Below are 21,789 nucleotides of genomic sequence, written 5' to 3'. Positions count from 1 at the left end.
ACGAAGTCAGATTTGGGCGTTCTTTTTTTTTTGTATATTCTCGGTTTAACGTATACTACAACTTTTGTTTAGATTTCTAAGGCTAAAAAGTCCTCCATCGTAAATTCACTATTTACGTCTCCCGGTGTGGTGCCGGTTTTGCCATAAAACTTCGACCAACCATAACTTCTTCGTTATAACTCGAATTTCAACGTTCTTTATATGTACGGAACCCTTGAGACGTATTCTACAACGTGGTTAAGATTATTTATTCTAAATAATCTTTTGTCAAAAAGTCGTTTTCGACCCCTATTATCTCTAAATTGACTAGCCCGGATCTGCGGGCGTTACAATTATCTCCCCCTTAGGATGATTACGTCCCGGAATCATCAACAAAACAGGGCTTATATAATGACTCCATACGCTATCTCTTTATCGTAGGTAATAATCGTAACTTATATGTTTCTTCGAATGAGTATCTAACTCTTGGTCCTCTTTACTGCAAGTGGTGCTCGAGCTTGCACTTGCTCCCTATCTCACGTTAGACTCCAAACTATGACCTTCAAGTCACAATCTCGATCCTCAATGGATACGAACTTAAGATAAGTTTTTTTTTCATTATTATTACTACAATGGAACAATGTGTCATATTCTAATGACCTATCATCGTATGTTGCAACGCTTAGACTCAGGTCTCTTAGAGTCTTCCAGAACAGACTATACTTTCGTTCATGTTCTAATCTCATCTTAAAAAGTAGCATTTCTAGCTACAAGCAACTTTTCGCGATACCTCTACTGATCGCTGTTTATTTCAATCTTCCGTTTTAATTCAGATGCTACATCGAACTTGATTCTCTGAACCACACAACATACTCAGCGTAGTTGGACTCAATTTGATAGGACCACTAGGGTCGGAATAACAATCATCTTCTTAGTCATTACCGAAACGATGGTAACGACATACTTGAATAAAACGAAATCGATTACTAGTTCATTGGTAACCTTGTGACTTTCCCTGATCCAAGCGTGAGTCCTGTGCTTCCGGTAGTATATGCCTCTACTACCATTCACACCTACTCATACTTGTCCCAAGTATTGTATCGCAATTTTCCAAGTTATTATCACAAAAACAATTTTAACACATAAAAATGTGTCCAAACAATCATATAATTTTTCCTAGACTCTACTAGGACTTCTTCCATGCGTATCTTTGATCGTCAATTCTGCTTCAACTCGGTAGGTGATGGAAATGTCAGACGACGGGACAACTTCATGGATTATACAAAAAAAAAATATTTCTTTCTTCTAATCTAAAGTGTACTGCTCTCATACTAGACATATTATTTCTTAGACACGTTCTAAAGGCAAGATATCCTTCTTAAAATATCTTCCGATAGGTATCATTCAATATCGTAAGCCTTCTCATTTCCTCCATTTGCTCAGTCTGCTATGAGTCCTTATCATGACATTCTATACACCAAATCAGACGTTCGGTGTATCGAGACGAGAATATAGATAGAGGAAGATTTAGATGCGTATTCCTCCTTATTACTCCAAAAAGTTACATGCCAGTTCTAATATCGTCATTAAACGTTAAGAAACCTGAGCACATAAAATTTCCAGATCTGGTCGGCAACAGACCATAGATCCGATCAAACGATAGCATAAAGAATCACAAATCACTTAGCACATAAACGCATGTTAGGAATTTTTCCTAAATAAGCTAGTGCTTGCGTCTATTTAAGTGTACTAACTAAAATATATTAGACACACTCCTCACAATCATCACTTAGCATTCTAAGTTTAAGTCTAGAAATAAATCCTTATTCCTAGTTCGCTTAAACTAATGCTCTGATACCAATTGTGACATCCCCATTTTCAAGGCCAAAAAAGACCGATTTTGTTTATGCTTTTTAAAAATCAGAGTACTTCTTTTAATAAAAATCTTGCGGAATTTGTTCCCAGAAAAACATGATAAATACGTTATCAAAGCATTTCCGAAGAAATGTATTTTTATTCATTTTAAAACATTTGGGATGTCATTGTCAATACAGAAACATAAGCATAGACAGAACTTACATTCATTTACACTAGTGATCTACATCTCTTTGAAATCTCTCGGTGTAAAGTAACTTCATATCGACACCTGTGATACAAATAAACTGAGTGGGTCAGGTTGGGAAACCTGGTGAGTACATAGGGTTTTCAACCTACAATAATATAATTATTATGTTTAAACATCAAACAATCAACCCAATTACCCATCCCCATTATCTTCCTCACTCTTAAGGGTCTACCCTAAGAGTCATCTATCCTGCATTCATTCATTCCGAAGTCCCTTGCTTCCAGGGTTTATAAGACAGACACTAAGTCCATAGCTGCCAATGCTCATTCGTAAAGCACTAAATCCATAGCTGCTAAAGTTCATTCATCCGGTACTAAATCCATAGCTACCAGTGTTCATCTAATAGGTACTAAGTCCATAGCTACCCACGTTTCTCTATCAGGTACTAAGTCCATAGCTACCAATGTTTATCTATCAGGTACTAAGTCCATAGCTACCGACATTTATCCAATAGGCACTAAGTCCATAGCTGCCGATGTTATTTATTAGGCACTAAGTCTATAGCTGCCAATGTTTACTCATATCATCTTTCATCTCTCATCATTCATCTACTCATGTTTTACCCAACATATTCGTAGATATAAAATACATATACATTTTAAATTATTTAAAACATGTATAAAATCATTCATCCAACATAGATAGCCAGTATACAGGTTATATGCACACATAGCACGTAATTTATATAAAATACTTCATATCTATGTGTAAGATGAAAGTAACTATGCACTCACTTGATAAGGTGGTGACTCGGTACTCGGACAGCGCTTCGTTTACTTTAAAATAATTTCCTTCGACGAAACCTAGTATTATTACCACTAGATTTTAGTCTAATATTTACCGTGACTAATTATTAGTCTTATTATTATTATTATTATTATTATTATTATTATTATTATATAAGCGTTTAAACAATATTTTCCAACCACTATGTATAGACAGGGGTCAGACATAAAACACCGGAGGGCGGGATCATTTTGGCATATAGCACTTTTCAAATCCAACAACCCAGACGGCCCTTCAAACTGGATTCCCCGTACCGCGAGTGGTTAAAAAGATATTATAACGACACTTATATAACCCATAATAATAGCTCAAATAATTATTATAAGATCCTAATAACGTTACTATATTTAAATAAAAGTTATATTAAAAATTAGGTAGGCGTATCTTACCTACGAGGAGGTTTGGCTAGAAGTCGTGCTCTGCAGGGGCAGAACTTCTGAGCCGAAAGCTCTTCTTCTCGGAGCCGTCGAGCGCTCCGGGGCTTTCTTCTAGCGCTTGGGGAGTTTTTGGGAGGTTTAGAGAGAGTGTAGAGAGAAGAAAGAATGGGAAAGGTGTGAAGAAAATGAGGGTGTGAGAGGTTCTATTTATAGGGTGAAAAATGGCTGAACTTGGTGCCACATGTCACCATCTAGTGGCAAGACTTGGGGAGAAAGCAATGGCCAAGATTGTGTCATATCACCCATTTTCGCACAGCACACTTCCGACTTCTAAAATCCGCAACTTTCACATACGGCCTCCGTTTTTGGCGTTCTTTATATCCACGCGCAGGTATAAATAAGACCTACAACTTTCATTTTGACTCTGCCGGCTAATTCTCGACCGATCTGAAATTTAACAGTACGAGGAGATTATACTGTTAAATGTCCGCGTAAAATTCATAACTTCTACATACGGACTCTGTTTTCATCTGTCTTTTTACCGTGAGTTTCTATTAATGAGATCTTCAACTCTCATTTAGGTCGCGTAGGCCAAAAACCTCTCGATCTAAAACTCGAGTTTCGGGCTGTGCACTACTAAGCCAAATCTTAGAAAATTCATAACTTCCTCATACGAAGTCAGATTTGGGCGTTCTTTTTTTTTTTTTGTATATTCTCGGTTTAACGTATACTACAACTTTTGTTTAGATTTCTAAGGCTAAAAAGTCCTCCATCGTAAATTCACTATTTACGTCTCCCGGTGTCGTGCTGGTTTTGCCATAAAACTTCGACCAACCATAACTTCTTCGTTATAACTCGAATTTCAACGTTCTTTATATGTACGGAACCCTTGAGACGTATTCTACAACTTGGTTAAGATTATTTATTCTAAATAATCTTTTGTCAAAAAGTCGTTTTCGACCCCTATTATCTCTAAATTGATTAGCCCGGATCTGTGGGCGTTACAATTATCTCCCCCTTAGGATGATTACGTCCCAGAATCATCAACAAAACAGGGCTTGTATAATGACTCCATACGCTATCTCTTCATCGTAGGTAATAATCGTAACTTATATGTTTCTTCGAATGAGTATCTAACTCTTGGTCCTCTTTACTGCAAGTGGTGCTCGAGCTTGCACTTGCTCCCTATCTCACGTTAGACTCCAAATTATGACCTTCAAGTCACAATCTCGATCCTCAATGGATACGAACTTAAGATAAGTTTTTTTTTTATTATTATTACTACAATGGAACGATGTGTCATATTCTAATGACCTATCATCGTATGTTGCAACGCTTAGACTCAGGTCTCTTAGAGTCTTCCAGAACAGACTATACTTTCGTTCATGTTCTAATCTCATCTTAAAAGGTAGCATTTCTAGCTACAAGCAACTTTTCGCGATACCTCTACTGATCGCTGTTTATTTCAATCTTCCGTTTTAATTCAGATGCTACATCGAACTTGATTCTCTGAACCACACAACATACTCAGCGTAGTTGGACTCAATTTGATATGACCACTAGGGTCGGAATAACAATCATCTTCTTAGTCATTACCAAAACGATGGTAACGACATACTTGAATAAAACGAAATCGATTACTAGTTCATTGGTAACCTTGTGACTTTCCCTGATCCAAGCGTGAGTCCTGTGCTTCCGGTAGTATATGCCTCTACTACCATTCACACCTACTCATACTTGTCCCAAGTATTGTATCGCAATTTTCCAAGTTATTATCACAAAAACAATTTTAACACATAAAAATGTGTCCAAACAATCATATAATTTTTCCTAGACTCTACTAGGACTTCTTCCATGCGTATCTTTGATCGTCAATTCTGCTTCAACTCGGTAGGTGATGGAAATGTCAGACGACGGGACAACTTCATGGATTATACAAAAAAAAATATTTCTTTCTTCTAATCGAAAGTGTACTTCTCTCATACTAGACATATTATTTCTTAGACACGTTCTAAAGGCAAGATATCCTTCTTAAAATATCTTCCGATAGGTATCATTCAATATCGTAAGCCTTCTCATTTCCTCCATTTGCTCAGTCTGCTATGAGTCCTTATCATGACATTCTATACACCAAATCAGACGTTCAGTGTATCGAGACGAGAATATAGATAGAGGAAGATTTAGATGCGTATTCCTCCTTATTACTCCAAAAAGTTACATGCCAGTTCTAATATCGTCATTAAACGTTAAGAAACCTGAGCACATAAAATTTCCAGATCTGGTCGGCAACAGACCATAGATCCGATCAAACGATAGCATAAAGAATCACAAATCACTTTACACTAGTGATCTACATCTCTTTTAAATCTCTCAGTGTAAAGTAACTTCATATCGACACCTGTGATACAAATAAACTGAGTGGGTCAGGTTGGGAAACCTGGTGAGTACACAGGGTTTTCAACCTACAATAATATAATTATTATGTTTAAACATCAAACAATCAACCCAATTACCCATCCCCATTATCTTCCTCACTCTTAAGGGTCTACCCTAAGAGTCATCTATCCTGCATTCATTCATTCCGAAGTCCCTTGCTTCCAGGGTTTATAAGACAGACACCAAGTCCATAGCTGCCAATGCTCATTCGTAAAGCACTAAATCCATAGCTGCTAAAGTTCATTCATCGGGTACTAAATCCATAGCTACCAGTGTTCATCTAATAGGTACTAAGTCCATAGCTACCCACGTTTCTCTATCAGGTACTAAGTCCATAGCTACCAATGTTTATCTATCAGGGACTAAGTCCATAGCTACCGACGTTTATCCAATAGGCACTAAGTCCGTAGCTGCCGATGTTATTTATTAGACACTAAGTCTATAGCTGCCAATGTTCACTCATATCATCTTTCATCTCTCATCATTCATCTACTCATGTTTTACTCAACATATTCGTAGATATAAAATACATATACAATTTAAATTATTTAAAACATGTATAAAATCATTCATCCAGCATAGATAGCAAGTATACAGGTTATATGCACATATAACACGTAATTTATATAAAATACTTCATATCTATGTGTAAGATGAAAGTAACTATGCACTCACTTGATAAGGTGGTGACTCGGTACTCGGACAGCGCTTCATTTACTTTAAAATAATTTCCTTTGACGAAACCTAGTATTATTACCACTAGATTTTAGTCTAATATTTACCGTGACTAATTATTAGTCTTATTATTATTATTATTATTATTATTATTATTATTATTATTATTATTATTATTATTATTATTATTATTATTATTATTATTATATAAGCGTTTAAACAATATTTTCCAACCACTATGTATAGACAGGGGCCAGACATAAAACACCGGAGGGCGGGATCATTTTGGCATATAGCACTTTTCAAATCCAACAACCCAGATGGCCCTTCAAACCGGATTCCCCGTACCGCGAGTGGTTAAAAATATATTATAACGACACTTATATAACCCATAATAATAACTCAAATAATTATTATAAGATCCTAATAATGTTACTATATTTAAATAAAAGCTATATTAAAAATTAGGTAGGCGTATCTTACCTACGAGGGGGTTTGGCTAGAAGTCGTGCTCTGCAGGAGCAGAACTTCTGAGCCGAAAGCTCTTCTTCTCGGAGCCGTCGAACGCTCCGGGGCTTTCTTCTAGCGCTAGGGGAATTTTTGGGAGGTTTAAAGAGAGTGTAGAGAGAAGAAAGAATGGGAAAGGTGTGAAGAAAATGAGGGTGTGAGAGGTTCTATTTATAGGGTGAAAAATGGCTGAACTTGGTGCCACATGTCACCATCTAGTGGCAAGACTTGGGGAGAAAGCAATGACCAAGATTGTGTCACATCACCCATTTTCGCACAGCACACTTCCGACTTCTAAAATCCGTAACTTTCACATACGACCTCCGTTTTTGGCGTTCTTTATATCCACGCGCAGGTAAAAATAAGATCTACAACTTTCATTTTGACTCTGTCGGCTAATTCTCGACCGATCTGAAATTTAACAGTACGAGGAGATTATACTGTTAAATGTCCGCGTAAAATTCATAACTTCTACATACGGACTCTGTTTTCGTCTGTCTTTTTACCGTTGAGTTCCTATTAATGAGATCTTCAACTCTCATTTAGGTCGCGTAGGCCAAAAACCTCTTGATCTAAAATTCGAGTTTCGGGCTTTGCACTACTAAGCCAAATCTTAGAAAATTCATAACTTCCTCATACGAAGTCAGATTTGGGCGTTTTTTTTTTGTATATTCTCGGTTTAACGTATACTACAACTTTTGTTTAGATTTCTAAGGCTAAAAAGTCCTCCATCGTAAATTCACTATTTACGTCTCCCGGTGTCGTGCCGGTTTTGCCATAAAACTTCGACCAACCATAACTTCTTCGTTATAACTCAAAATCAACGTTCTTTATATGTACGGAACCCTTGAGACGTATTCTACAACTTGGTTAAGATTATTTATTCTAAATAATCTTTTGTCAAAAAGTCGTTTTCGACCCCTATTATCTCTAAATTGATTAGCCCGGATCTACGGGCGTTACAATTATCTCCCCCTTAGGATGATTAGGTCCCGGAATCATCAACAAAACAGGGCTTGTATAATGACTCCATACGCTATCTCTTCATCGTAGGTAATAATCGTAACTTATATGTTTCTTCGAATGAGTATCCAACTCTTGGTCCTCTTTACTGCAAGTGGTGCTCGAGCTTGCACTTGCTCCCTATCTCCCGTTAGACTCCAAATTATGACCTTCAAGTCACAATCTCGATCCTCACTGGATACGAACTTAAGATAAGTTATTATTATTATTATTATTACTACAATGGAACGATGTGTCATATTCTAATGACCTATCATCGTATGTTGCAACGCTTAGACTCAGGTCTCTTAGAGTCTTCCAGAACAGACTATACTTTCGTTCATGTTCTAATCTCATCTTAAAAGGTAGCATTTCTAGCTACAAGCAACTTTTCGCGATACCTCTACTGATCGCTTTTTATTTCAATCTTCCGTTTTAATTCAGATGCTACATCGAACTTGATTCTCTGAACCACATAACATACTCAGCGTAGTTGGACTCAATTTGATATGACCACTAGGGTCGGAATAACAATCATCTTCTTAGTCATTACCGAAACGATGGTAACGACATACTTGAATAAAACGAAATCGATTACTAGTTCATTGGTAACCTTGTGACTTTCCCTGATCCAAGCGTGAGTCCTGTGCTTCCGGTAGTATATGCCTCTACTACCATTCACACTTACTCATACTTGTCCCAAGTATTGTATCGCAATTTTCCAAGTTATTATCACAAAAACAATTTTAACACATAAAAATGTGTCCAAACAATCATATAATTTTTCCTAGACTCTACTAGGACTTCTTCCATGCGTATCTTTGATCGTCAATTCTGCTTCAACTCGGTAGGTGATGGAAATGTCAAACGACGGGACAACTTCATGGATTATACAAAAAAAATATTTCTTTCTTCTAATCGAAAGTGTACTTCTCTCATACTAGACATATTATTTCTTAGACACGTTCTAAAGGCAAGATATCCTTCTTAAAATATCTTCCGATAGGTATCATTCAATATCATAAGCCTTCTCATTTCCTCCATTTGCTTAGTCTGCTATGAGTCCTTATCATGACATTCTATACACCAAAGCAGACGTTCGGTGTATCGAGACGAGAATATAGATAGAGGAAGATTTAGATGCACATTCCTCCTTATTACTCCAAAAAGTTACATGCCAGTTCTAATATCGTCATTAAACGTTAAGAAACCTGAGCACATAAAATTTCCAGATCTGGTCGGCAACAGACCATAGATCCGATCAAACGATAGCATAAAGAATCACAAATCACTTAGCACATAAACGCATGTTAGGAATTTTTCCTAAATAAGCTAGTGCTTGCGTCTATTTAAGTGTACTAACTAAAATATATTAGACACACTCCTCACAATCATCACTTAGCATTCTAAGTTTAAGTCTAGAAATTAATCCTTATTCCTAGTTCGCTTAAACTAATGCTCTGATACCAATTGTGACATCCCCATTTTCAAGGCCAAAAAATACCGATTTTGTTTATGCTTTTTAAAAATCAGAGTACTTCTTTTAATAAAAATCTTGCGGAATTTGTTCCCAGAAAAACATGATAAATACGTTATCAAAGCATTTCCGAAGAAATGTATTTTTATTCATTTTAAAACATTTGGGATGTCATCGTCAATACAGAAACATAAGCATAAACAGAACTTACATTCATTTACACTAGTGATCTACATATCTTTTAAATCTCTCAGTGTAAAGTAACTTCATATCGACACCTGTGATACAAATAAACTGAGTGGGTCAGGTTGGGAAACCTGGTGAGTACATAGGGTTTTCAACCTACAATAATATAATTATTATGTTTGAACATCAAACAATCAACCCAATTACCCATCCCCATTATCTTCCTCACTCTTAAGGGTCTACCCTAAGAGTCATCTATCCTGCATTCATTCATTCCGAAGTCCCTTGCTTCCACGGTTTATAAGACAGACACTAAGTCCATAGCTGCCAATGCTCATTCGTAAAGCACTAAATCCATAGCTGCTAAAGTTCATTCATCGGGTACTAAATCCATAGCTACCAGTGTTCATCTAATAGGTACTAAGTCCATAGCTACCCACGTTTCTCTATCAGGTACTAAGTCCATAGCTACCAATGTTTATCTATCAGGTACTAAGTCCATAGCTACCGACGTTTATCCAATAGGCACTAAGTCCATAGCTGCCGATGTTATTTATTAGGCACTAAGTCTATAGCTGCCAATGTTCACTCATATCATCTTTCATCTCTCATCATTCATCTACTCATGTTTTACCCAACATATTCGTAGATATAAAATACATATACAATTTAAATTATTTAAAACATGTATAAAATGATTCATCCAACATAGATAGCAAGTATACATGTTATATGCACACATAGCACGTAATTTATATAAAATACTTCATATCTATGTGTAAGATGAAAGTAACTATGCACTCACTTGATAAGGTGGTGACTCGGTAGTCGGACAGCGCTTCGTTTACTTTAAAATAATTTCCTTCGACGAAACCTAGTATTATTACCACTAGATTTTAGTCTAATATTTACCGTGACTAATTATTAGTCTTATTGTTATTATTATTATTATTATTATTATTATTATTATTATTATTATATAAGCGTTTAAACAATATTTTCCAACCAATATGTATAGACAGGGGCCAGACATAAAACACCGGAGGGCGGGATCATTTTGGCATATAACACTTTTCAAATCCAACAACCCAGACGGCCCTTCAAACCGGATTCCCCGTACCGCGAGTGGTTAAAAAAATATTATAACGACACTTATATAACCCATAATAATAACTCAAATAATTATTATAAGATCCTAATAACGTTACTATATTTAAATAAAAGCTATATTAAACATTAGGTAGGCGTATCTTACCTACGAGGGGGTTTGGCTAGAAGTCGTGCTCTGCAGGGGCAAAACTTCTGAGCCGAATGCTCTTCTTCTCGGAGCCGTCGAGCGCTCCGGGGCTTTCTTCTAGCGCTAGGGGAGTTTTTGGGAGGTTTAGAGAGAGTGTAGAGAGAAGAAAGAATGGGAAAGGTGTGAAGAAAATGAGGGTGGGAGAGGTTCTATTTATAGGGTGAAAAATGGCTGAACTTGGTGCCACATGTCACCATCTAGTGGCAAGACTTGGGGAGAAAGCAATGACCAAGATTGTGTCACATCACCCATTTTCGCACAGCACACTTCCGACTTCTAAAATCCGTAACTTTCACATACGGCCTCCGTTTTTGGCGTTCTTTATATCCACGCGCATGTAAAAATAAGATCTACAACTTTCATTTTGACTCTGTCGGCTAATTCTCGACCGATCTGAAATTTAACAGTACGAGGAGATTATACTGTTAAATGTCCGCGTAAAATTCATAACTTCTACATACAGACTCTGTTTTCGTCTGTCTTTTTACCGTTGAGTTCCTATTAATGAGATCTTCAACTCTCATTTAGGTAGCGTAGGCCAAAAACCTCTTGATCTAAAATTCGAGTTTCGGGCTGTGCACTACTAAGCCAAATCTTAGAAAATTCATAACTTCCTCATACGAAGTCAGATTTGGGCGTTCTTTTTTTTTTTGTATATTCTCGGTTTAATGTATACTACAACTTTTGTTTAGATTTCTAAGGCTAAAAAGTCCTCCATCGTAAATTCACTATTTACGTCTCCCGGTGTCGTGCCGGTTTTGCCATAAAACTTCGACCAACCATAACTTCTTCGTTATAACTCGAATTTCAACGTTCTTTATATGTACGGAACCCTTGAGACGTATTCTACAACTTGGTTAAGATTATTTATTCTAAATAATCTTTTGTCAAAAAGTCGTTTTCGACCCCTATTATCTCTAAATTGACTAGCCTGGATCTGCGGGCGTTACAATTATCTCCCCCTTAGGATGATTACGTCCCGGAATCATCAACAAAACAGGGCTTGTATAATGACTCCATACGCTATCTCTTCATCGTAGGTAATAATCGTAACTTATATGTTTCTTCGAATGAGTATCCAACTCTTGGTCCTCTTTACTGCAAGTGGTGCTCGAGCTTGCACTTGCTCCCTATCTCACGTTAGACTCCAAATTATGACCTTCAAGTTACAATCTCGATCCTCACTGGATACGAACTTAAGATAAGTTTTTTTATTATTATTACTACAATGGAACGATGTGTCATATTCTAATGACCTATCATCGTATGTTGCAACGCTTAGACTCAGGTCTCTTAGAGTCTTCCAGAACAGACTATACTTTCGTTCATGTTCTAATCTCATCTTAAAAGGTAGCATTTCTAGCTACAAGCAACTTTTCGCGATACCTCTACTGATCGCTTTTTATTTCAATCTTCCGTTTTAATTCAGATGCTACATCGAACTTGATTCTCTGAACCACATAACATACTCAGCGTAGTTGGACTCAATTTGATATGACCACTAGGGTCGGAATAACAATCATCTTCTTAGTCATTACCGAAACGATGGTAACGACATACTTGAATAAAACGAAATCGATTACTAGTTCATTGGTAACCTTGTGACTTTCCCTGATCCAAGCGTGAGTCCTGTGCTTCCGGTAGTATATGCCTCTACTACCATTCACACCTACTCATACTTGTCCCAAGTATTGTATCTCAATTTTCCAAGTTATTATCACAAAAACAATTTTAACACATAAAAATGTGTCCAAACAATCATATAATTTTTCCTAGACTCTACTAGGACTTCTTCCATGCGTATCTTTGATCGTCAATTCTGCTTCAACTCGGTAGGTGATGGAAATGTCAGACGACGGGACAACTTCATGGATTATACAAAAAAAATATTTCTTTCTTCTAATCGAAAGTGTACTTCTCTCATACTAGACATATTATTTCTTAGACACGTTCTAAAGGCAAGATATCCTTCTTAAAATATCTTCCGATAGGTATCATTCAATATCGTAAGCCTTCTCATTTCCTCCATTTGCTCAGTCTGCTATGAGTCCTTATCATGACATTCTATACACCAAAGCAGACGTTCGGTGTATCGAGACGAGAATATAGATAGAGGAAGATTTAGATGCGCATTCCTCCTTATTACTCCAAAAAGTTACATGCCAGTTCTAATATCGTCATTAAACGTTAAGAAACCTGAGCACATAAAATTTCCAGATCTGGTCGGCAACAGACCATAGATCCGATCAAACGATAGCATAAAGAATCACAAATCACTTAGCACATAAACGCATGTTAGGAATTTTTCCTAAATAAGCTAGTGCTTGCGTCTATTTAAGTGTACTAACTAAAATATATTAGACACACTCCTCACAATCATCACTTAGCATTCTAAGTTTAAGTCTAGAAATTAATCCTTATTCCTAGTTCGCTTAAACTAATGCTCTGATACCAATTGTGACATCCCCATTTTCAAGGCCAAAAAATACCGATTTTGTTTATGCTTTTTAAAAATCAGAGTACTTCTTTTAATAAAAATCTTGCGGAATTTGTTCCCAGAAAAACATGATAAATACGTTATCAAAGCATTTCCGAAGAAATGTATTTTTATTCATTTTAAAACATTTGGGATGTCATCGTCAATACAGAAACATAAGCATAAACAGAACTTACATTCATTTACACTAGTGATCTACATATCTTTTAAATCTCTCAGTGTAAAGTAACTTCATATCGACACCTGTGATACAAATAAACTGAGTGGGTCAGGTTGGGAAACCTGGTGAGTACATAGGGTTTTCAACCTACAATAATATAATTATTATGTTTAAACATCAAACAATCAACCCAATTACCCATCCCCATTATCTTCCTCACTCTTAAGGGTCTACCCTAAGAGTCATCTATCCTGCATTCATTCATTCTGAAGTCCCTTGCTTCCAGGGTTTATAAGACAGACAATAAGTCCATAGCTGCCAATGCTCATTCGTAAAGCACTAAATCCATAGCTGCTAAAGTTCATTCATCGGGTACTAAATCCATAGCTACCAGTGTTCATCTAATAGGTACTAAGTCCATAGCTACCCACGTTTCTCTATCAGGTACTAAGTCCATAGCTACCAATGTTTATCTATCAGGTTCTAAGTCCATAGCTACCGACGTTTATCCAATAGGCACTAAGTCCATAGCTGCCGATGTTATTTATTAGGCACTAAGTCTATAGTTGCCAATGTTCACTCATATCATCTTTCATCTCTCATCATTCATCTACTCATGTTTTACCTAACATATTCGTAGATATAAAATACATATACAATTTAAATTATTTAAAACATGTATAAACTCATTCATCCAGCATAGATAGCAAGTATACAGGTTATATGCACACATAACACGTAATTTATATAAAATACTTCATATCTATGTGTAAGATGAAAGTAACTATGCACTCACTTGATAAGGTGGTGACTCGGTACTCGGACAGCGCTTCGTTTAAGACTTTTCAAATCCAACAACCCAGACGGCCCTTCAAACCGGATTCTCCGTACCGCGAGTGGTTAAAAAGATATTATAACGACACTTATATAACCCATAATAATAGCTCAAATAATTATTATAAGATCCTAATAACGTTACTATATTTAAATAAAAGCTATATTAAAAATTAGGTAGACGTATCTTACCAACGAGGGGGTTTGGCTAGAAGTCGTGCTCTGCAGGGGCAGAACTTCTAAGCCAAAAGCTCTTCTTCTCGGAGCCGTCGAGCGCTCCGGGGCTTTCTTCTAGCGCTAGGGGAGTTTTTGGGAAGTTTAGAGAGAGTGTAGAGAGAAGAAAGAATGGGAAAGGTGTGAAGAAAATGAGGGTGTGAGAGGTTCTATTTATAGGGTGAAAAATGGATGAACGTGGTGCCACATGTCACCATCTAGTGGCAAGACTTGGGGAGAAAGTAATAGCCAAGATTGTGTCACATCACCTATTTTCGCACAACACACTTCCGACTCCTAAAATCCGTAACTTTCACATACGACCTCCGTTTTTGACGTTCTTTATATCCACGCGTAGGTAAAAATAAGATCTACAACTTTCATTTTGACTCCGTCGGCTAATTCTCGACGGATCTTAAATTTAACTGTAGGAGGAGATTATACTGTTAAATGTCCGCGTAAAATTCATAACTTCTACATACAGACTCTGTTTTCGTCTGTCTTTTTACCGTTGAGTTCCTATTAATGAGATATTCAACTCTCATTTAGGTCGCTTAGGCCAAAAACCTCTCGATCTAAAATTCGAGTTTCGGGCTATGCACTGCTAAGCCAAATCTTAGAAAATTCATAACTTCCTCATACGAAGTTAGATTTGGGCGTTCTTTTTTGTATATTCTCGGTTTAACGTATACTACAACTTTTGTTTAGATTTATCAGGCTAAAAGTTCCTCCATCGTAAATTCACTATTTATGTCTCCCGGTGTCGTGCCGGTTTTGCCATAAAATTTCGACTAACCATAACTTCTTCGTTATAACTCGAATTTCAACGTTCTTTATATGTACGGAACCCTTGAGACGTATTCTACAACTTGGTTAAGATTATTTATTCTAAATAATCTTTTGTCAAAAATTCGTTTTCGACCTCTATTATCTCTAAATTGACTAGCCCGGATCTGCGGGCTATATATATATATATATATATATATATATATATATATATATATATATATATATATATATATAATGTGTGAAAAAGTTGAAGTATCAATATATACTAAATTAAAGTAAGAAGGACTAAAAATAATTTTTTTAAATAGAAAAGGATATAAAGTAAGTATATATTTTAACTCTAAGGATAAAAATGTTAAAATTATTTAATTTATATAAATTGATTGTTTGATAAGGTCCGAACAAAATCAAAACACGGTATTTATTATCTTTAAGTCACATCAGTCACATTTAATTAAATTATTTTACCAAAGTCAAAGTCAAAATGGTTTTTGACGGTGGTTTTTACCCATAAATCGGGTGCCAATAGCAACACTCGAAGTCGACGGCACCTTTTATGAATGGGTCAACTAGACGACTCATGCTCAAAATCCTCGCATCAAACACGTGCCCACATGAGCGTGTAATCAAAACACTCGTTTTCTCCTCCGGCCTTCTTGTCTCCATCGATTTTCCGCAGCTTTAATACAATGAGATGCGACGAACAACTGAACGAGTCCTCCCTGCGAAAGACGGCGGCCGGACCTCACATTGCTCGATCCCACATTCTCACGTCTTTTGCGCTCCACAACTCGACACAGATGAAGGAAAATCGTGCAATTATTTGAGAATAATGATCTTCTTCTCGGAAAAAGCTTTAGCAGATCAGAAAATGCGGTAACTCCGCTCATTTTACCACCACCATCCGACCACCACCACCACCACCGCCGCCGCCTACACCCATCCAGAACGAAGAACATATACCCAACTCCGCTCAAATCGACAAAGAGAAAAACAGACAAACAAACCCCATAATTGATAACGAAAAGGAAGAGAAAACAAGAAAAAAAGTTTGTCGCTTTGGGTATTCCCACCAAGATCTCATTTGGGTTGTGTTTCGTCAGGTGTTTTAGGGTTCGGGGTGTACCATTCTTGAATCAATTGGATCGATTCAAAGAACAAAAAGAAAAAATTCACGAGTTTCAAGTTTTGTTTTGAAGAAATAAGTTAACAAGAGAGGATGAATATATTGTGGAAAGACCCAGGGCTTCCGACAGATTCATTCTATGAAGTTCGAGCTGAATGCACCGACGTTCCTAAAACCAAATTTAAAATCAAGGTAAACCCATCTCTCTTCTATAATCATATGTATATATATATACCAATCAATTTCACTGTTTGCTAAAAGTTCTTTTCTTCATGTTGGATCTACGAGGAAGACGACGAACACGTTTAAAATTACAAATTGGAATTTGATTTATCCTAACGTTTTAAATTGATTATTTTTAAGGCTTCTTATTCGTAAAATGTTTATCTAGTCGGGGGAGACTCTTAGTGTAAGGAAGTGGCAATCAGCATTCACTCCAGAAGGTCATCTTGATATAGGCCAAACTCTTGGTCGAATTTATCGTGGTGTACGTTTTTATTTTCCTAACCAAATTACTAATGTAAATTTGAAATTTCTATTAAATTTGTACTTAATTTGACATTTTTTGTTGAATCGATGATATAAATCAGGGGATACATCCAACGATTAGAGGAGAAGTATGAGAATTTTTACTCGGTTGTTTTGATCCCAAGAGTACATATGAGGAGAGAAAAGAGATACGCCTAACAAGAAGGTATTTAAGTATTTTCTCTTTATAATTCTTTTTATTTTATGATGATCACTTATATATATATATATATATATATATATATATATATATATATATATATATATATATATATATATATATATATATATATATATTCGTTTTTATGATTTTAGAGAAGAATATGGAAGACTAAAATAATTATGCACATACATGTTTCCACTTGTTGGAAGTGGCAAGTTTATAATTGCTCCTGTAATAACAGAAGATGGAACCCCAACTCAAGATCCAATAGTGCTTCTAGAAGCAAACCCTGAGAAACTTATGACACCAACAACTCAAGCAACAAGTAATCTTTTTTTCCCCACAAATGTCACAAATTAAGTTGTTTAAATGGTTTTACACTTTTACTAATGCATACATTTCATATATTGTAGTCAATTCAGGCAAAGAAATATATGTCCCAAAGGAAGAAGACAATAAGATAATCCAATGGAAACTTACCCTACATCAAATAGGTTGATATATAAAGATTCTATCATGTACATGTTTTAAAATCATTTCATTTTAAAGTTTCAACATTGTTTAATCATTATAATGTAGTGTTTTTTTATCTTTGGATTTTACTATTTATAATAGGTCTTGATGTGGTTCGAACAGATAGGACACTTGTGTTTTATGAAAAGCAGGAGAACTTGTCAAAATTGTGGGATGTTCTTTCGGTGTATGCTTGGTTTGATAAAGAAGTCGGTTATGGTCAAGGTGGATGTTGATTTAATCATTTAATATTTTCTTTTTCTTGAAGGTTTTTTATTATTATTATATTTTTTAACACCCTTTTGAAAATGGTATGTGAAAGATTCTAATTATGATTTGTATGTTTTGTAAACGTATCAAAACAGGAATGAGTGATCTTTGTTCTCATATGATTATGATTCTTGAAGATGAAGCAGATGCATTTTGGTGCTTTGAACGTTTAATGCGTAGATTGGTATTTATATATATATATATATATATATATATATATATATATATATATATATATTCATTTACCCTAACGTATTATCATTTCTAAAGCTATGAGTAATGACTTAATGATTGTATTTCAAGAAATTAAATGTGATTTTATTTATGGGTTTGAAGAGAGGGAATTTCAAATGCGTAGGGGCATCTGTTAGGGTTGAGTCACAACTTTGCAATTTAGCAAATGTTATTCAAGTTGTTGACCCTAAGCTTCATCAACACTTGGGTACTTTCTTAATAACTTTTTAACTTTTTTACATTTTCTTTTTATAATAATAAAAATGCTAAAAAACTAATATTAACACGAATGCAGATCACCTAGGTGGTGGTGATTATTTATTCGCATTCAGAATGCTTATGGTTTTGTTCAGAAGAGAACTTTCTTTTGGTGATTCTTTGTATTTATGGGAGGTAATAAATAATAATAATAACCTTATAAAGACACCAAACTTTATTCAGACAAACATCATTACTCATTCAGCCACTTTACTCAATACATGACTTAATGAATTTGAAACAGATGATGTGAGCTTTGGAGTATGATCCTGATCTTTACAATTTGTATGAGGAACCTGATTCTGATAGACCTGAAGATGCTAAAGCAAAACCAAAATCATCACGACAATGTGGCAAATTTGAAAGGGAAATTTTGAGAAGTGGGGCTAAAGATGAAGAAACTCTCCCCATTTCTGTGTTTCTTGTTGCAAGTGTCCTCAAGGAGAAAAGTGTCAAATTGCTCACAGAAGCCAAGGGACTCGATGATGTTGTCAAGGTCAAACCTTTTTCATTTTTCATTTCTTAACAACACAAAAGTTTCCTTCAACATTTTCATCATGATGATGTGTTTCTTGATTGATTGATTCATCTTTTTTGACAGATATTGAATGACACTTCTGGGAATTTGGATGCTAAGAAATCGTGCTCGGGGGCTATGAAACTTCACAAAAAGTATCTGAAAAAGGTATAAACTTGTTGGTTCTTGATGGATTGTTATAAAAAGTGTGGGATTTTTTTTGGTTTTTTTGATGAATTTTGGTTGTGTTTTAGGTGAAATTGGAAAAGGCAGCTTCATAACAGGATGATGAGTTTTTAGTGTTTGACTTGTGTTAATGATGAAAGATAGAGGTTGGAGACAATTTTTGTTTGTAATTTGTAAAGACTACTAATGTATGTTGTGTACAATTACAGTCGATTCTTATTGAAGCAATGTGTATTAAACTACATATTGTATTCTGTATATGTGAAACCATGAAGATGACTAAATTATACAGTATATTTTTTTATGAATAAAAGAAACTTCTTATCAACTTTGTTTGTTACTTGTATAATTAATGTGATATCAGTGAAACATGAATTGGTTAAGAAGAATTCATCTTACAGAAACTTAACTCCCCATTTCAAATTCGAAAACGTTAAATTAAACTCTTCAATGTTGCAACTTATAGCATAACGAATCCAACTGTTGAGTTGTGATTCAAATCGAATATCATAAGTGGTGTGCACTCTGAATTTCTTGAGCTTCGTTTGGCGACATTGAGGTAGGGTTTTGCTGACCATCAAAACGAAATCCGAACCGGATTGATTAACAACATTTTGTTCAAAATTGACAAGTCCATACATGTTCCTATCGTTTGGAGAGTGTACCTGTTCTTATGGCGCATTTTGTAGAAGGTAAACGAGAGAGTAATTCAAGAAGCAAGCAATCTGGTAACAGACTGATTCGATCTTCTTCTACCTCCTCCATAATTTTATCAAACTTTATTCGTTTAGGGGCAATTTTAAGTTTTTATCCTTCCGCCATTTCAATAGCTGCAACCGAGCTCTCGTCGATTCCCCCCGTGAGATATACAAAACTCAAATCAGGGGGTGTTTGGGATAGCATTTTAAACTAAAAAGTCCTTTTTAGAAAACGACTTTTTGATTTATGTCTTTTTCCAAAAAAAATTTTAAAATGTGTTTATGTAAACTTTTGAGGGTGCAAAGGGAAGCAAGCCAAAAGTTGGTAAAAGTCACATATTCGTAACTTCTTAACCACCTCATTTTTTGTTCTTCTCAAAAAATCAATTTAAAAGATCTTTTGAAGTTACCAAACAACCTTTTAAACTTTTGACTTTTTAAAAAAGCCAAAAGTCAAAAAAGTAATTTCAAAAGGAATGCCAAACACCCTCTAAATACAAACATTTCGTTTTGACCCCTACACTTTGAAAATAAACATTTCGTTCCCATAAAAAGTTCCTTATGTTATGTTTCTTTCTTTTTCGTTTTTTTGTTAGTTTTCTAAGGGCTTAAAGTCTATATTACCTTCTAAAAAGGAGCATGACTTGTTATAGCCCGTTTTTATTGATAACGTAGCATTTTCTTTAGCAAAAAAAAAAAAAAAAAATCAACGCAGCCTGTTGCTCAGCCCCAAGCGAAAATCCATGCCTTTCTTCGTCAGACAAGTAAGGGGTACAACAACCTTGGAGAAATCCTGAATAAATCTCCGATAATATCTTGCTAAACCTAGAAAGCTTATGATTTCCAAAGGAGACTTTGAGACCTCCCACTGCATAACAACCTCAATCTTGGTAGGGTCGACCAGAATCCCATTCTGGTTAACGAGGTGTCCTAAGAACTGGACCTCCCGTAACCAAAACTCACACTTCGAGAACTTGGCATAAAGCCTCTCCCGTCTCAAAACTCCCAGAAGCTCTCGAAGTTGCTCCTCATGCTGCTCCCTGGTCTTGGAATAGACCAGGATATCATCGATAAAAACAATGACCGAACGATCAAGCATTGGCTTGCACACTCGATTCATCAAATCCATAAATTCCGAATGTGTGTTGGTGAGCCTAAACGGCATCACCACGAACTCGTAATGACCATAACGAGTTTAAAACGCTGTCTTCTCTAAGTCTTCATCTCTAACCTTCATCTGATGATACCATGACCTTAAATCGATCTTGGAGAACCAAGATGCACTCTGCAGCTGATCAGAGAGATCATCAATCCGTGGAAGTGGGTAACGGTTCTTCACCGTCAACTTGTTCAACTCCCGATAATTGATACACATATGGTGAGACCCATCCTTCTTCTTCACAAACAAGATCGGTGCTCCCAAGGCGAACTGCTCGGTCTGATAAACTGTTTGCCAAACAGCTCCTGAAGCTGAGAGGACAACTCATGCATCTCTAGTGGTGCTAATCGTTACGACGCCTTAGCAATCGGGGCCGCACCAGAAATCAGATCAATCCTGAACTCCACTTGCCTCGCGGGAGGCACACCGGGTAGTTCATCTGTGAATACATCTGGGAACTCTCTGACTACAGGTACAGCTGAAACTGAAACCCCGTTCTCTACCCGAGTGTCAATCACATAAACATGATATCCCAAACATCCATGTTGTAGATACTGTTGAGCCCTGTCAGCAGAACAAAAGGCTGATCCAACATTGGTACCCTCGCCATAAATAATCAGTTCTCCCCCACTTGGGGTTTGAACTACAACTCGTTGCCCCTCACAATCTATCATGTCACCAAATTTGCTAAACTAATCCATCCCTATTATCATACATACATCCCTCGTACGAATAGGGATCAAATCGATCGGGTAAGACACCTCGAAAATCTCCAAAGTACAATCCCAAAAAATGCT

At 36.1% G+C, this 21,789-nt stretch overlaps 1 pseudogene across 1 annotated transcript; it reads left to right on the top strand.

Annotated features, from left to right (window-relative positions):
* The first annotated feature begins 16,079 nt into the window (after window positions 1–16,079).
* On the top strand, window positions 16,080–19,288 carry LOC145103779 (rab GTPase-activating protein 22-like; annotated as a pseudogene). Its single transcript, XR_013706863.1, has 12 exons — window positions 16,080–16,658; window positions 16,858–16,953; window positions 17,057–17,160; window positions 17,310–17,482; window positions 17,571–17,651; window positions 17,773–17,895; window positions 18,036–18,124; window positions 18,277–18,382; window positions 18,470–18,583; window positions 18,642–18,928; window positions 19,034–19,117; window positions 19,204–19,288. The product of XR_013706863.1 is annotated as a rab GTPase-activating protein 22-like (transcript).
* The last annotated feature ends 2,501 nt before the right edge of the window (window positions 19,289–21,789 follow it).

Source organism: Lactuca virosa, chromosome 4 (genome assembly GCF_052849685.1).
Source record: "Lactuca virosa cultivar CGN04683 chromosome 4, Lactuca_virosa_CGN04683_v6, whole genome shotgun sequence".
Taxonomy (NCBI): domain Eukaryota; kingdom Viridiplantae; phylum Streptophyta; class Magnoliopsida; order Asterales; family Asteraceae; genus Lactuca; species Lactuca virosa.
The sequence above is the reverse complement of the archived record's forward strand: the minus strand, read 5'-3'. Positions and strand labels throughout refer to the sequence as shown.